Source organism: Eumetopias jubatus, unplaced genomic scaffold (assembly GCF_037043125.1).
Source record: "Eumetopias jubatus isolate StellerSeaLion01/CBP00866 unplaced genomic scaffold, mEumJub1_p1.0 scaffold_3, whole genome shotgun sequence".
Classification (NCBI taxonomy): domain Eukaryota; kingdom Metazoa; phylum Chordata; class Mammalia; order Carnivora; family Otariidae; genus Eumetopias; species Eumetopias jubatus.
The window spans coordinates 85,251,887-85,269,688 of NW_028274809.1; the positions used below are offsets into that span (position 1 = coordinate 85,251,887).

The window sequence follows — 17,802 nt, forward strand, 5'->3', positions numbered from 1 at the left end:
GTGTTCCTATGTTTTGCAAAATGTGTGTCTCCATCTAGTTTGTAACTTCATTACTATGATTTTTAAGTTTTAAAAATTTTAAGTTGTTCACTTCTGGCATATGGCAGAATGCTAAGTACTTTGTAATCACTCAGTAAAACTGTACAGGCTAGTTAATCTCTAGCTTTACAATAGGAGAATTAACTCCCAAAGAAAGTGAGGACAGATAGAGACATACAGGGGCAAAGGAAGGAAGGAGGGAAGATAGTAGGGAAGAGAGGAAGAAATGAAGGAAGGAAACAGAGAAGGAAGGAAGAAAGGAAGAAAGGGAGCGAGGGAGGGCGAGCATATTTTGTGAAATAAGGGAAGAGCAGTGATTTTGGATTTGAAAAATGAGTTAAATCTGATTCTACTTACTTTGTAATCTTGGACAAATTTCATAATATTTGGGTTTAAATGATATTGATATCTACCTGTTAAGCTTGTTGGAAGGGTTAAATTATGTAATGTATGTAAAATGCTTATTAGCACATTCTCTGGTACATAATGCATGTTGAGCAAATGTTAGCTAACTCGTTCTTTTGCAAGTGAGGCAAGTAAGGTTTAGAGAGCTGACCAAGGGTCATATAGCCAGTAAATTGTGGAGAAAGGATTGAAACCCACGTTTTTCTTACTCTACAGCAGTATGTTTTCAAATGCTCCTCTGCCTTTTGGCTAAGATCAAGTGTAAAGCAGTGTTTTCAAACATTAGTGTACATCAGAATCCCCTGAAGTCTCCTCAAAATACGGATTGCCAAGCCCCAGCCTGGAGTTTCCAGTTCAGTAGGTCTGGGATGGGACCTGAGAATTTGCATTTCTAACAAGTTCCCAGCTGCTGCTAGTCCAGGGACCACACTTTGAGACCCACTGCTCTATAGCTATATTTCTCCATCCTAGCTGGACAAAAGAAATCACAGGGAGCTTCTAAAAATTGCCGATGAAACTAGAGTCTTTGGTTGTAGAACCTAAATATCAGCTTTTTTATTTTTGTTTTATTATTATTTTGTAAGCCCTCCAGGTGATTCTGATGTGCAGCCTGAGTAAGAAACACGACCCTGCCTAAAGCCAGACTCTGCAGTTTTCCATTAGAACTAGGTACCAAGCAAAGCGCTGGCCTTGAACACCTCCTCCTGGGTGCTCAGTGATGCAAGGCCACACTAGTGTGTTGTTTTTGCCCTGCGATGTTTTAAAACAATTGCTTCAGCCTAGAATCTTTTATTATTTTACCTATTCTAATTATTTGTGTGTATTGTTTGCATTTTTCCATCTAGTTTCACTGTCAAATAATGTGTTCTCAATGCCTTCATTAATCTCTAGGGTAGACTTTATGTTAACATTTGGCAGAAGCAACTATTTAGCAGTAGTTGAAGTATAGAGTTGGTAAAGGGATGTAATCTAATTTTTAAAAAGGCAATCACTCTAGCAACTTATTGGACTTCTAGAATTCTGATTATGAGTTTGTTCTTTTTTCTGAGATGCTGTTGGAAACCTTATGTTTTTATTTTAGGGCTGTTGGTTAGAACAGATAATGATAGTTTTGCACCCAGGAGTACATAAGTAAAAATGCAGTAGATTAATTGGTAAAAAGTCATTTCTTCTGTTACATGATTCAGTCGATCAATATATACAAACTGAGGCAAGAAATCATTTACTGGATAAGAGTGGGCAAAATACCACATAATTTCATTAACCTTTAAGCAATGAAATTATAAATCCCTATGCAAATGATTAAGGTTATCATTGCCTATCACCCCCTTTTGATACCTACAGACTGTTCATTCTTCTCTGTCCCGCTGAGTCTTATTAAAACTTCTGACTGATGTACTTTTATTGAAAGGTTTAGAATTTACCAATTTAAAACATTTGCTTCACACTATCACCTCTAATTTAACCAGGCCATTAAACACAGTATTTTGCAAAGCGAAAAAGTCAATAGCTATTTCTTTAAAAAAATAATAAATTGAAATGAATTTTAAACTCTGCTTGGAGGTGAGCAACTGCTATATACTAATAGGTCTTTTGATAGTTGATTTGTTCCTTTAGTATGCAAATTTTAGGTTTACAAAGATCTACTGCTTTTATTTAAGAAATATGCCCGGAGGCTAGATTGGTAAGCTTTAGGGAGATATCTAGTTTGGTGTGAAATAAATAGTTGTTAAAGGATCACATGAATTGGGTCCCCAGAAGATAAAGAGTAGAGCTGAGACAGATTGAGAAAAACCGACTGTATTTCATTTCATTTGGCTAAAAATACCACTAAATTAAAAATGAAGACAATGAATGATGGCAACACAAAGAAAATTAATGCGAATGAGCCTTTTTTTTTTTTTTTTGGTAGATTTTATGAAAAGTTCTGACTAGCAATTTGTTTAAAGGAAAGGGCTTACTACATCCCTGACTAAAGAAGTTTACTCATCATTTTGGAAGGCTAGACTCGAGAGCTTTAGAGTTTTGGGAGAGAAAACACTTGGTCACGGAAGAAGGAATGGGTTCTTCTGCTGGCCAGTCAGCCCCATCACTTCTGGTCAGTGAGATGACAGATGTCCTAGAACGTCCTCACATTCTAAAGAAAAAGACTCACGGTTGCCCTCTTAGGTTGGAGCCTATAGGTGATCTGGTGTGCAAGTTTAAAGCAAATGATGTGATAGACTTCTAGCTTTGGGGAAGCTTTATATTACCGATCTTTTGCATCTCTGATTTTCAAATGGATTTTAAAGAAAATGTAAATTAAAAAATTATAAAATATATTTCTGTATTGATAGCTTCTATAATTCTCTTTATTTATTTATTTTTTTAAGTGCTTCTGTCTGCCTTTTTGGATGTTTTTAAGTATTCTGGCTCTCAGAGATTGAATATTTGAACAGCACCGTCTAGCAGTTAAAATTACCTCTGTGTATGCATGTTTGTTGTGTATCTCTGGTGGTGGATAGTGAGGTATGGAGGAAGGGGTGATGATGATGTGTGAAGATAGAATGCTAGTCTTTCATCGAGGCTGGAAGTCCCCAGCCCTTTTATCATCAAGGACCCCCTCTATGCAGGTATATATGTATGAATAAATTGATTTCCTTACCTTTTCCTATTCAGCATCATTTTGTTTATTTTTATTTTGGACTTTAAGATTAGCTTAAAAACTTTTGAATTGTCACTATATTCACTGGATTCAAATTCAAAAAGTGACAAGGGCTCTGAAATCTCTCTCTTATGCCATGGTCCCTTAATACTTTCTTTATACACACCTAATCAGGTGTGTGTGTGTGTGTGTGTGTGTGTGTGTGTGTATCTTTCTAGAGACATGTAGACATATATAATCTATTTACTTATTTATTTTTGTTCACATGTTGATTTATATACTTACCTTGTGAACATTGTATTTTGGAAGTTTCTTTAAAAAATGCCAAACTTCACTTAAAAATATAGGCTATATAGCCTCATTCAGGTATGAATTATTTCTCTTAGCTTTTTATAACATTGACATTAGTTTAAGATCTGCCCCTCACCTCCCACCCCTGCACTTTGTGAAGCAGAATTACATGCGAGTCTCTGGGAGGTTCCATGGGTATGCGTCAAGTTCTGCCTTTGCTGTGTAGCATCAGTGGGCATGCGGTGTTTCTGAAGCCCTTACTGTTTTCACGTCCACAGAGTCATGCTTTCTTGTTCTTGAAGAATTCTCATTTGTACATCCTGGGCTCAGAGCATATTCCCTTGTGTTTTCTTTCCTTATTCCTTCCTTATACTCTCCTCCACTCACTTAGTTTTACTTCTAAATTTCCATTTTCTGTGAGCTTTTATATTTGTATTCATATTTGGTTTTATTTGACTTTTTTTTTTTCCTGATCCTAGTTGAATGTATAAGTTTAAGAGTGCTGCGAACCATCTGAGACTATTTTCTTTTAAATTTTACTTCTATCGAGTCAGCAAAAGGTACTGATTGAGAGTATGGGATTTGGAGCCAGATTGCCTGGTTTGAGGCCTAAAAACATGACCTTGGGCAAGTTACTTAACTTCTTTCTGCTTTAGGTTTCTTGCTTTGTTCAACAATATCTAGTTTAGAGATGTGATAATTAAATTATATAACATTGTTGCATAGTGCCTATCAAATGTTAGCTATTTGTATTTTTATGATATAGTTGTGATTATATTTGATTTTTATAGGATATAGTTTAGCATTTTTAACATCATAATTTTAAATATGTTTGTATATATTTTAAGGAACCTTAACAAATCTTCATTCCAGGATATAGCCTTTTCTTTTAAATAGTAGGGATGAATGTATAAGCTATCAAGATAAAATAGTAAGTTTTGAATGTGAGGATGATTGAATATTAAAAAAAAATCAATTCTCTTTCCTTCCCTTGTTGGTTGAGAATAGTGTGTATTTTTTTTATAGTGTTGTTTTGTGTGTGTCTGTAGAGCAGCATTGTTCAATAGAATTGTAATGCAATAATTTAAAATTTTCTAGTGGCCACATTAAACAAATGAAAAGAAATTCAGTTAATTTTGTTAATATATTTTACTTAACCTTAGATATCTAAATTCTTATCATTTCACCATGTAACCAATATAAAATTATTGAGCTATTTTACATTCTTATTTTTGCAGTAAGTCTTTGAAATCTGTTGTGTATATTTCCACTTAACAGCACATTTCAGTTCAGACTAGCCACATTTCAAGTGTCCAACAGCCACATGTGGCTAGTGGTTACAGTATTAGCACATTATAGTATATAAACTACTTTTAAATTCGTCCTCTTAGGTTACGGAGGGTTTTATGATATTTTGCAATAAATGATAAAACTAGATGCATCTAATAGGCAGACAGAAGTGTAAGTTTGTAGTATGAAGAGAGCTATGGGAAAGGTTTGGGTTTGGGAGTGATCAGTGAATATAGAGATGATAATTGAAATCTTGAAGTCAAGGACAGAATGAAACCATAATATCCCTAAGGATGAAGCTCTAGGGATTTCCTAGAAAAGGAGCCAGGTTAAAATAGGGAACACACCCCATAGGCTGGAGGAGAGCTGCTAGATGGTGGCATCCTGGAAACCAATGGGAGGGAGTTTCAAGGAGGCATGGTGGGCAGGACTGCCAAATGCCACAGTCTAGCAGAGTGAGGAGTGAAAATAGGTCATGATTAGCAAACTTTAGCAATGGCCATTTCAGTAGAGTGACGGCTAAGGAAGCCACATTGTGGTAGTATGAGCATTGCTTGGAAGTTCAAGTGAAGGCAGTGGGTCTATGTTGTTGTTTTATGAATCTTGGCAGGATAGTTGGTAGTGTTGAAAGAAGTGTGCTAATCATGAAGGAGAAGGAACCAGTGGAGAGAAAAAGATTGAAGGTAGAGGAAAAGGAGAATGATGGAACGAGTTTTTAGGAAAGGCATGAATGGATAGGGTTCAGTGCACAGGCAGAGGGATTAGTAATGGAACAGAAGAGGGTGAATTACGAAAGAGGAGTGAAAGCGTTATGAGACAGGAGAATTTGTATATGATAAAGTGGGTTCTTAGTTGTAGGCAACAATTTAAGTTAAAGACAGCTAGCTAGTTTAAGCAAAAAGGGATATGTTACACTCAATTAACAAAAGTGCCAAGGAACTAACCTTGACTATTAATAAGCTAGGAACAGCATAAGCCAAGGGAAACATCCAGTTACACTGTTTTAGTAGAAAATCCACTGTCACTTGCTACTTGGGAACCTGTGATACTAGGGGTCATTTAATTAAGATTATCTAGCTGATTGTCTCAGAAGAACAAAATGCCTTCACAGTAAGATTTGATCTCACTGGAGGTGGTCACCACCTTGACTTATTCACTCCTGTTTTCTAAGTCTTACATGGATTTTTCTGATTGTTTGAATCCAGGTCCCATAGAAGGCATGATGCAAATGCATCTGGGAAATGGAGTTTTTAGCTTTGGAGGAAGCTAGAGAACATGCTAGAGGTAGAGTGCAGCCTAAGTGGTTCTGGCTCTGATCTGTCATGAATTAGAGTTGAGATTGACCCAGGGTAGCAGTCGTCTGAAGATTTGAGTGGCCTGGGTGATTCACCTACAAGATGGCTCACACATAACCCTGTTGAGTGGATTCTGGTGGTTTGGCAAGAGGCCATGTGGACTGCCCCATAGAACTGTTTGTCCTCATGATGTGGCAGCTGACTTTACCCAGAGGGAGTGATCCAAGAGGGCAAGGAGTTAGCTCGAGTATCTTTTAGGACCTAACCTCAGAAGTCAGAAACCGTCACTTCCAGGGCATTCTGGTTTTCATGCAAACCAGCCCTCATGCAGTGAGAAGGAACTACCAAAGTCATGAATTTCAGAAGGTGAGGATTTGGGGGCCCTCTTGGAGATTGGCTACCATGCCTCCCCACATTCCCCCTGCCTGCCTTTCTTTAACAGCAGAGATGGATCAAATTTGTCTGTAGAAGGGAAAAACGACTTAAAAAAAAAATAGAATGAAACTTGCCAAGAATTTGGATAGAATGTTGTTCTGTGTTACATCTTAAGGTTACAAAGTGCACGGGATCTGCCAGTTTTTTAAAAGATTCAGAAATGCTGTTCAGTTACTTGTTCTCAGGCTTTCTCCTCTCAAGACAGAGTACCAGAGTACTGATATCCAGTATCATAAAATCATAACTCAGTCTAGGTGTATGTATTTTGATGTTTGGAGATAATGAGGTGCTGATACTTTGTCTTCCAGAATAGCTCTCCAGTCCTAGTCTCTGAAATGAAGAGGTTTGACTAGCTGTCCCTGTGGTCCTTTCTCAGTCTCCATTCCCTAAGACCCTGACTAACTTCGAGAATTGGAGCGAACATCTCTGTGACATACTAGATAGATGTAGGGCATTCTCCCATGCCTCGGTCACATCATCTTATTTCTTTCATATCATGTATTGAAATGATGTTGCTGATGTATATGTCTCCCTGCATCCTTCCTCCCCTTCCCAAAATTAAACTCCTGGCCAGGCAAATTTTGTCTTGTTCGCTGCTGAATTCCCAACAACCAGTGCAGTGCCTGGTAGATGCTCAGGGGATGAATGTCTAAAGGAATTATTTTTCAAGAAAATATACTATAAGTGTATAAATAATATACATTATTTGTAACAGGCCATCTCAGAAGTTTTGTTTGGTTTTCTCGTTTTACTTGACTTACGTCTTCTCAGCCTTTACCTTATCTTTTTTATCCTTTTTTTTTCTTCTGTTCTTTTTTGGTGACATTCCAGTTCAGGATTCTTTCTATGGCTGCAACTGTTTTTGTCTTGTTCATAGTTGGTGCCTGGAAGGTTCTCCATCTTGATTTCTTTCTGATATAGGTTATTCGGACTCTAACCACTGTTTAGGATAATTCTCTTAAGAGATGCATTTGGTAATCCTGTGATTTTGTGCTATGTAGTCTGTCTGGGAGCCACATTTCTTATTGCTTTGCTAGCTTTTCCTTTTTGCTTGTCATATAGGATCCTTTTTGGGTGAGTTACTATGTTAGTCTTGACCCTGTCAATATTGATATACCTAAGGATTCTGACTTTAATATTTACAGAACAGGAAAGTCACAGTATCTACCCTTGGGTATATGGAAGAACTTGCTCTCTTCACTGTGCATGGCTTGCAGAGAACACAGGGCTGTGTAAGTTAAGTAACAGTTTAAATCTGACATGATGCTCTCACAGAAAGTAGTGTTCTTATACAGATAGAGATACAGAAGTGTCTGTGTACCTCCATTGTTTCCCTGGAGTGAAAACCCCAGACCTGGACTGATTATCCATATGCATTCCAACCTGGCTCTGAGATCTTAGACTGTCCTCAGTAGAGGTTCTTGACAGTTTTTTGGATTATGGAACTTTTTGCAAATCTGACGAACTATTGACCTTCTCTCCAGAGAGACATCCATTTACATAAACCCACAAATTTTACATATATCATTCAGAAGTGCATAGACTCCTAAAGTTCACCCACATACCAAGGTTAAGGACCTCTAATCTGAATTCTTCTTCCTGTTTTTGAGTTAGAATTGATTTGGGAAACCTTGGAAAGATTGGTGGGGGCAGGAGGAAGGTCTTACTAGTTAAGACTCAAAACATCTCTCTCCTTGGAGGTTCTTCTCTCATCTTGGAATATCCAAGAATCAGACTACTGGGTCATTCAATAAACTTTTATCCAGATCAGGATTCAGAATTCAGGCTGGGGTTATTTGGAAGATAACATTTTAATTATGTCCTTTGATCTCATAGGTACCTCTGCATTAGCCAGATTGGATATATGTAAGGAGAAAAATCAGTATATCTGGACCATCAGGTAAGCAAATGGGACTTTGTTTTAATTTTTCCATTGATTCAGTCCTCTGTCAGTATGTGGCCATTTCCTATCATCTCTTCTTTACTGCAGGGTGGGTCAGTGAGATGACAAATATTTCTAAAGAGAAGGAAGCAGCCATTCTTAAGTTTTACCAGATTACTTCGTCTGCTGCTTGAAGTCAGTTTTCTTTATTTTAATTTTATCTCATTATTATTTCATATATTCACACTTCTATAGCAGATAAAAATTCCCTGCTCTTCTTTTTATGTATTATACTTTGGAGAGTTGTGGACAGCTCTCATATTGTTCCTTGGTTGTCAGCCAAGTTAGACACATTTAACTCCTTTAATCTTTCTTTGTAATTCAGTCAGCTTGGCGGCTTTTTCTAGATTTCCCCCTATTTCATCTGCATCACTAATAAACAGAAAAAACATGTTGTCGCCTGGCTTCTTCTACACCTTTCGTTCTTTTTACTTCCTGGTTTTGCGTCAGATTCCTTGTTGAACTAAAGCCAGCCAGGCATCAGTCCTTGGACCACTTTGACAAGACATGAATGCCTTGCCTACAACTATCAGTGTCCCATGCAGTGATAGCATCATCGGTATATCCCAGATGGAAGAAAGGAAATGGGAAAGGAGAACAGTGAGGAGCAAAATAATGCATTTTTCGATTCTATGACAGACCGGCCTTTGCCACCCAGAGTAAATCATTGTACCTGAAACGTTTATCACAGGTTTTGTCCTCCCAAAGGGTTGTGCACGGCACTAATTTGAATAATGAGAAGCATGTACCGTGTGTTGTTTGAGGTTTGGCCACCGTTCTCACCCGGTTTCTTTTCTACATTCTCCCTCTCCCACTGCCTTTCCCAACATTAATGACTTGCTCTCAGAATCTGTGGCCACGAGCGGAACGGGGCAGGGGATCATTTTGTTGGAAATTAGATAGGCTTAGGTGGTCACACTTCGCGCCTCTGTGTGTAACATCTGAGGCAAGTGCTTTAGTTCTTGCTATTCCTGTAACAGTTGTTGGTCTTCTTTTAGCAGCCGATTCAGTGGAGATGGGCAGGAGGAAGGGACTAGTGGACCTTTGGTGCTATTCATCACTGCTGTATTAGTTTCACAACTCTTGCTTCTAGATGATGCTGAGCTTAGTGTAAAATATGCCAGCATGGGATCTGGGCTTGTCCCAGTTTATTTTTTCTTTTCATTTGGTTTGTAGAAAATGGACTTCTACCTCTACTTATCTTGTGCATTAGAGAGAAAAGGGTCATACCTCTAGGAGCTAATGGCTTATTGGTGTTTTTAGTCACCAGATTCAGGTAGTATATTTAGTTGAGGCTTCCAACAGCACACACTTGGCTTTCTCATTTGTGTTAGCTTTGCTTCTAGTACAGAATTGAATAGGATAGAAGGGACGGTTTTCCTGTTTGTGTCTGTGGCAACTTTCTAGATGATTTGTGGTTTAATCCTTTAAACATTTTTGATCGTTTATCACCTTTTTCCTTGTAAAGGCATAAAATATTCCGATTTTACTGTTATAATCCCTTAATCAGATTACTTAAATTTGGAGAAATCAAGGTCAAAATTACAGCTGACACAGTTGCCTCTGAATAGTGACCTAAAAATTATAACACTTCGATTAGTTCTTTTTTTTTTTTTACCTGATTTTATGGACTTCCTTCATCTATCAGATTTTAGACAAGATCATGTGATTGTGAATCACATACTGCTTGGTCTCTGGCTTCTTAAACAGGTAAGTATGTAACCTGGACCCCTTTTAAGTCTGATTTTTAAAAAATGTTAATCTCTCATGTGCCTTTCAACTGCTGACAATATTGTACTCAAGCTAATTTCTTTAGGCAAATGATAGATTCTTCAGCATAACTTTTGTTTCTTGAGTCTTTTTAGGACTTGTCAAACATAACAAAATGCTAACCTGACTTTAAGAGGCGAAAAATCCACCTCCCCCTGCCCCGTGCTATATTATTCTTTGTTCTCTGTATGCATCAAAGTGACAATCCCACACTGTCTCAATTGAGGGAGTCTAGCACAAAATAAAAAACAGCCTGGCACTGTTCTAGGCTGGCAGCCAAAATGTTTTGTGTAGCTTGGTTCTGGCAGTGGTTTTCGTGAGGCAGAGGGTCTACCCTCCCAGCACCACTGAAGGAAGGCAAGCAGCCTTAGTCTTTCCTCCTTATCCCATTTCTTTTCCTTCGTTTTCCTCTTTCTTCACGTAGAACACCATTGTAAAAAGACACAAACAATATTTCTTAAATAGAAACATCATTCTCCTCCCAACCTCCATGTTTACGAAATGGCATTGTTCCTTCTAGAAGCTTGTGTTTGGATTTCCCTTTTCCAGCTCTTAGAGATTTTCTTCACAGTTGCATTTTTGCCACACGTTTCAGAAAACCCTTCTGAATATTGCTAACTTTGGTCATGTTGACATAGTATTTTTGATTGGTTGGAATCTTGTCTTCCTTCATAGCTTATTATTTGAATGGAAACTCTTGAATGATACTTGCTTGTATTATATGGATCTTTAAGCCAATATATCTCTTGTCGAGACCAAAGTCTGCCATTGTTTTCTATTTTTGTCTAAAACTCAGGGTCAGCTCATAGCTTTTGCAGATTAAATACTCATTTTTAGAATGTCTGATAAGTATTGCTAGATGAGCAAATGAACTTCTGTGAAATATAAAGATGTGTATTTAAAATTTTTTCCTTTGAAATGAAAATGTGTTTTTAGGTTTCCCAATTCTCTCTAAATTATAGACAGTGACTTATTATTACAAGGGGTGTGAAAATGTAGCATTATGATTTTTAAGTGATGATTTGAGCAGGAGACTAGGTTTTCATTATGAGCAAGCATTCTATGAAATTTCGTAGAATGTTCCTCAAAATGTAAATGTGTTTTCTGTTGTATTAAACAAAAACAAATGACTGACTTTCAAGTGGTCTATTTTAAAAATTAGTGTTTTGTAATCAAGATAAGAATAAATAGGCAGAATATGTTTTCTAAGGAGGCAATTAATATTATTTTGACTGATTTTTATTTTAAAAAGTTGTCATTGATTTTTGGCAATAAGAAAATTACTTGGGGAGGAAGAACTCATGAATTTTTGTAGCAGTGTAACACATGTGACTGAAAAAAGTAAATAGTGGTTCCTGTTAGAAGTATTAATGTGAAGCATTTTTATATGCCATATACACTGGGAAATATATCTATTATGGATACATTAAGATCAACCTGTACAATCTAAGAGTTGTTTTTTTTCCCCTAGAGATTTATTTTTAATTTAGAAAATGCTTTAAAATCATGAAAAAGGTTTGTAAGACAGGTATAGGAGAATTATGCATTAAATAAACTCACCTGTTATTTTCTCTCATTCTCAAGACAGGTTCAGCAACATATTGGCTCATTAATTTAACAAAACAAACAAATACTCATATTGCTTTGTATGTATAATGCACATGTTAATAAATGCTACGATTCTCTATCCCCCCCATGCTGTTTTTTTAAAACTTGTATTTAAGTGCCTATTTCTGTCAAGTAGCTAAGATGAATCTGGGTGGGATGCTTGTTAAGTTATATCAATTAAATCTTTAGGTCAACATTTTATGTTTCAGAATTATGACATTTTTTAGAAGGGAAGACAGTGAAACTTTTTTCTCTTGGTCCCGTTAAGTGCATGACTGTCTTGAATCCGCTGTGCCAAGGTGTGATAAATAGAGACCAAAAACTTATTCTCTGTGTTCACATATATTGAATAATGTTCATTGCATATTAAATACTATGCATCAACTTTAAATACATTTTCTCCAGTGGTATAATTTTTATTTGCAATTAGGCCCTTTGTCTTTTCTGCGGTAGGAACATATCTTTCAGTGACTTAGGAATTGCAACATGAATTGTTGTATTTATTTGTTTATTCTAACTATGCACAGAGGCATAGTAGAAATATATTTAAGATCTGTGATGTTTGAGTGTTTGAGCAGTTGTTGCTGTTGTTTTGGTAAATGCAACTGAGTTGTTTATTTTTGTAGGTAATAAATTTTAGTTTTGTTTAATTCAGAACACATCAAAGCTTCTATATCTTTATAGTTTGATGTTACACAGTTTGCAAGAATTACTGTATAGTAACTTAATCATATTTGTAGCAACATGGAAAAATAGCTTTTTTGAGGGATGCCGGCAAAGTTGGATAAATACTAAATTTATTATTTTAACTAGGATTTTATTTTATTATATTAAATATCATGTTTATAATTATGAATGGTGTTTTACTTCATCTGAATATCAATACAGGTTTTGAACCTTATTCCTGGCTAGGTGGTTTGAATATTTTGTTTAATATCAAATATTGGTAACATGTAAGATAGTTGATTTCTAAGTTTAAATATTAGTCCTCTTTCCTTACGCATATGGTACACACTTCAGTGTTAAATTTCATTAGAGACTATTGCATGAAAGTGTATGTGCTAATTCAGTTGTTTGATTCCCCCTCTAATTTTTGATACATTTTAATTCCCCCTGCCCGACATATTATCATTCCGTAGAATACTGTCACAAGTATGTCATATGTTTTCTGTGGCATCTCACACTGCTCACTTTTTATCCATAGTACCATATGAGTTCCCCCCTTTTCAGGTTTACACTGCATATTTTAAGCTGCTGATAGTGTAAGTACATTGCAAGGTAAAGTGACATTTAGCTTTTTGAGCTAGTCTCAGTTTTAGCATGAGAGCAGGGTGGTTTTTTTTGTTTTGTTTTTTTGTTTTTTCCTTTTTCCTCTGCCCTAAATCTTCCTGTATTTCCCATTAAAACAAAGAAATTCAACAAACAAGCAAACAAAGAAATTCAGAGATTTGGCTACAGCAGCAATTGAAATGCATCAAAAAGTGGCTACTACAATTCAGTTTTATTAATGAATGATCTACATTGGTTCCAGCTGTGTCCATGTGATTAGGCCTTCACCAGGCAGCAATGGGTATTTCCCTATTGCTTTTATTTGATTTCCAAGAATGTGTCATCTGTTACATCAGCCCCTGCCAATATGCCCCCTGTAAAAGTGTTTTGTTTTCTTTTTCCTTCCAAATTTCTGAAGCATAAGTTGAATACCCACACATATCCCTGCCGAAATATTGTTTCTAGTGAATAGTGGCCTAGGTTTCTATGCCTGGTGTTGCATACCAAAATTCCAGAGTATAAATTAAAGTAAATGTTTATTAAGTTTATCAGTAAATTCTCAGAAGTGTGGTTGCTTGGTAATGCTAAAGATAGACTATTTTTGCTTTTACATTTCCATCTTAATATTTTATTACAGTGGTATAATGTGTTATAGAGGTGGACAAGCTTGCAGATTGAAATGGGGATCGTCCAGATTGTTCCCTTCCCTGGACCATATGGTATGGTTCTAAAAGCCTTTTGTATGCTGTCTGTTCAATTTATTGTAAACTCAATCTTTAGTGCACCTAAAAAGATAACCAAATAAAAATGGGCCCGAGAAAAAGGACTTCATATCATGTAAGGGCCCCAGAAATACTTGTTTTAAAGGAAATAACAGCAGATGAAATTGAAGTTGAGATGATATAAACAAAGGAGGCTTGTCATTCTCTGAATATGCTTTTGAGTTCATATGGATTGTCCAAGATTGCCTTTGAATGCTGGCTTTAAAATGAAGGAATTTATGTTATCTGACTATACTTATTGTCCTCATTTATCCCATTCTTGCAGTCTCATGAAGAAGAGAATGTAGCTCTTATCTCTTTTAGAGAGGAAGCTTCTACCTAGGAATAGTGCCGAAAATATATATAAGCCCCAGGTTTTATGAATATAGGTTTTTTGTTTTGTTTTGTTTTGACTGACTTCAGTGAGAATTTAGGGCTGGAACTTTCAGTAATTTCATCCATACAACCATTACCCCTACTCGGGATTATTGAAAAGTTTCTAATTCCTTTTCATCTTCCCTTCCGTCCCCCTCCCCGCTTGACCTGTTATAGTTCTGTAATTCCATTTTAGGAAAATGGGATAAGAGATTGCTTATCCCATATGCAAAGACTCTTTAAAAGCTGGGAATGAGATGATTTCTCCTGACTCTCACTCCCCTTTCCTCCAAAGTAAGCTACTGTTAGAGAAGAGCATTAGACATTACCCATTGCTTTTTGGCACAAGAGGTTTGTGCTGAAATTCAACCAAATGAGTGGGGGGAAAAAAAGGAGAGCCTGCGAAGAGCATGATTCTTTACTCTATCATTACCCTGAACCACTGAAAGGGTAACTGAGAGGAGCTCAAATGTTATTGGAATGTGTAATTTCCTTTTGAATGGCCACAGTGAAATATATTTGAACAAAAAAGGCAGAAAAAGTATATGTGCCTTATGGAGCTGATGGTGATTGAAATTAATGAATCTTTCCAGTTCTCTATGATTGAAATTATTCCTAGAATGGTACACATTCAAAATCTGTCCAACAGAAACCTATAGAGGGTATTACCTTAAGGAATTTACTAGAAGATAGGTAGAATGGCACAATAATTTAATAATGCTGGTGGTAAATTGGACACAGCATATTTTGGGATATATATTTTTTCAAGTTTTAAAAAATTTTAAAAACAGAGTAATTGATTTCAAGTTGCCAAGGAAGTCTTTCCTATTTAAAAAAAATACTGTTATTTTATGGTCTTTCGTTTATTTGGAAGCTGCTTTCTAAAGTGCTCACACAATGGAAAACATAGTTTATATTTTGAAATAAGCTAGGTTCCTTGTTCCCTCTCTCTCTATTCTCTTTCCTTACACTCCTTTCTTCCTAACCTTTTGCTGTTTGTTTGTATGTGTATATTACGTACATGAATGATACATACCACACTATAAAAAATGTTATTTTATAGGTTTGAGGATCAGTGAGGAAGAGAAATAAAAATCTTGTAATGACTATGTAACAAATGGATTTCTGTGGAGGAATTAGAGCATGCTTATTTAAGTAATCTGCGCTACTGCAAATTGTAGAAGTGCAAATTCAAAATTGTTTTTATTTCTTCTGGCTAGGAAGACCTAGATCATAGCCTAAGTCGACTTGACAGTCTAACTTAAGTAACTCCTCTTTGCTGCAGCTTCCTTTTAATGGTAAAAACACCTCTGGCTCCAGGTAGTGGAAGATCTTACCGATGTGACTGAAATGAGGAAGGTTTTTATTTGTCTCATGTCCTAAGAAGTCTGGAGGCAGTTAGTTCGCAGGAAACGGATGCCATCAGGGACGCAGGTAACATCTCCTTCTCTCCCATCCTTAGCACATAACTTTTGCCTTTTATTTCACAGATGACTGTTAGACCTCCAGAAATTGTGGTTGCCTTGAAGCAGGAAGAGAAGTGAGGAATGCTCAGAAGCCTTTTCCTTCTGGGAAGCATCCCCTTTCCCTCACGCCTCCTTTCTTTTTTTAGAAAAGGATGTCTGCTCACAGGAGACATCTCATTGGCCAAAAGTGTATCACATAACTACCTCTAGTATGAGAGGAAAGTATTTTGGCCATCTTGCTTCTATTCTGGAGGAAGGCGGAGAGAAGAAGAATTGGAATGAATGTCCAGTGAGCTGTCCCAAAGTTATCTACCATACTTCTCCATTCTTTTGTATAATTAGTTGCTTAGACCTTTGAACTTTCTGGGTACTTGGTGTCTATAGTAACTTGTTGTTGGTTCCCTTTTGACATCAAGTACATATGTTTTGGTTTTGTAACGTTATTTCTGTGTCTGATGACAGGAACTGTAATTGGGTCATCTTGGTGTCTTTACATTTAGCACAGTGCCTAGATGTGGACCCTCAGTTAACAATTGTTGAATAAATGAATGGATGAATATTAAGAAATATATTTCTAATATTATTGGTGCAAATCATTTATGCATATAAAGGATACAGTAATATTTTTAATTTGTGAAAGGCTATGGACTGTATTTTATTTTTTGTTGTTGCTCCTCTTTATTTTTACTTTTTAAATTATTTTTTAATTTAAATTCAATTTAGTTAACATAATAGTGTATAATTAGTTTCAGGGGTAGAATTTAGTGATTTATCACTTGCATATAACATCCAGTGCTCATTCCATCAAGTGCCCTCCTTAGTGCCCAGCACCCAATTACCCCATCCCCCCAATTACCCACCTCCCATCCAGCAACCCTCAGTTTGTTTCCTAGTTAGGAGTCTCTTATGGTTTGTTTCCCTCTCTGTTTTCATCTTATTTTTCCTTCCCTTCCCCTATGTTCATCTGTTTTGTTTCTTAAGTTACACATATGAGTGAAATCATATATTTATCTTTCTCTGACTGACTTATTTTGCTTAGCATAGTACACTCTAATCCCATCCATGTCATTGCAAATGGCAAGATTTCATTCGTTTTGATGGCCAAGTAATATTGCATTGTGTGTGTGTGTTTGTGTGTGTGTGTGTGTGTGTGTGTGTGTATACACCACATCTTCTTTATCCATTCATCTGTTGATGGACAGCTGGGCTCTTTCCATAGTTTGGCTCTTGTGGACATTGCTGCTATAAACATCGGGGTGCATGTGCCCCTTCGAATTACTATGTTTGTATCCTTTGGATAAATACTTAATAATAGTGCAATTGCAGGGTCTGGACTACATTTTATTGATTTGTTTGTTTTTGCTAAGGGAACATCAAATTGTCAAAGTTGTTTTGAGTGAAAGATATTCAGTTACAAAGGTTATAGGAAAATCCTCAAAATGACTTAGTACCAGTGCTTTTGTTGGAGTACATTATTCCATGAGTAAATACAAATATAATTTCTTTTTAACTGTTTTGCGTAGACTATTGTTTAAATAAGGATATCTTGCAGTTGTTATATGTTAAGATCTCCATTTTTGAAGAAGTAAGCAATTTTAACTTATTAACATGGCAGTCAGGTAATTTGATAATTTATATTATTGATGTTAACTTACAAGAAGGAGTTATTAGATCCTTGGTAGCCTCATGGCAAAGAGCACACTATATCGCATTTTATCCCAGATGGCATTTTGGATATTTCTTTTAGTTCTTAGAGTGACAGCTTCCTATTTTTTTAATACATTTGCAAATAGTAATGTACGATAGAAAAATATGTCTACAAGAAACCCGAAGAAGTCATCTTTACATCTGCTTGCTTTGCGTAAACTGTCTTAGAGGAAAGCAGGCTACCTCTTCATTCAAAATCTGCAGAAGAAATGGCTGAGTGTAGCCTGATTATGTGAATCAGTGCCTCACAACTCGTCCAATGTCTAACTTAAATTCCTTTAGTTATATTTCCATTCTGTTTCTGCTATTTTGGCCTCAGAGGACAAAGAAAACAACTATCCACTATCTCCCATGCAACATTCCATATATAGCACCATTTTAATAAATTCCTCCCTTTTCATTCATGGTGGCAGGATTGTTGGTACCTTAATTACTAAAACAACCTGTGCATGGATAGAACTCATCTCTAAGCAGGGAATGTATTCAAATATCTGGAACTTAAATT

At 36.4% G+C, this 17,802-nt stretch overlaps 1 protein-coding gene across 12 annotated transcripts in view; it reads left to right on the plus strand.

Annotated features, from left to right (window-relative positions):
- QTMAN (queuosine-tRNA mannosyltransferase) overlaps positions 1–17,802 on the plus strand; it is a 449,054-nt gene that overhangs the window by 90,558 nt on the left and 340,694 nt on the right. For 10 of the 12 annotated variants that reach the window (XM_088021716.1, XM_088021727.1, XM_088021724.1 and 7 more), the window contains one exon: positions 8,236–8,299. The gene's annotated coding sequence lies outside the window, so the exon portion shown is untranslated. Of the gene's footprint in view, positions 1–8,235; positions 8,300–15,409; positions 15,559–17,802 lie in introns of all 12 variants that reach the window. The other 2 variants (XM_088021722.1, XM_088021721.1) reach the window with 1 other exon arrangement.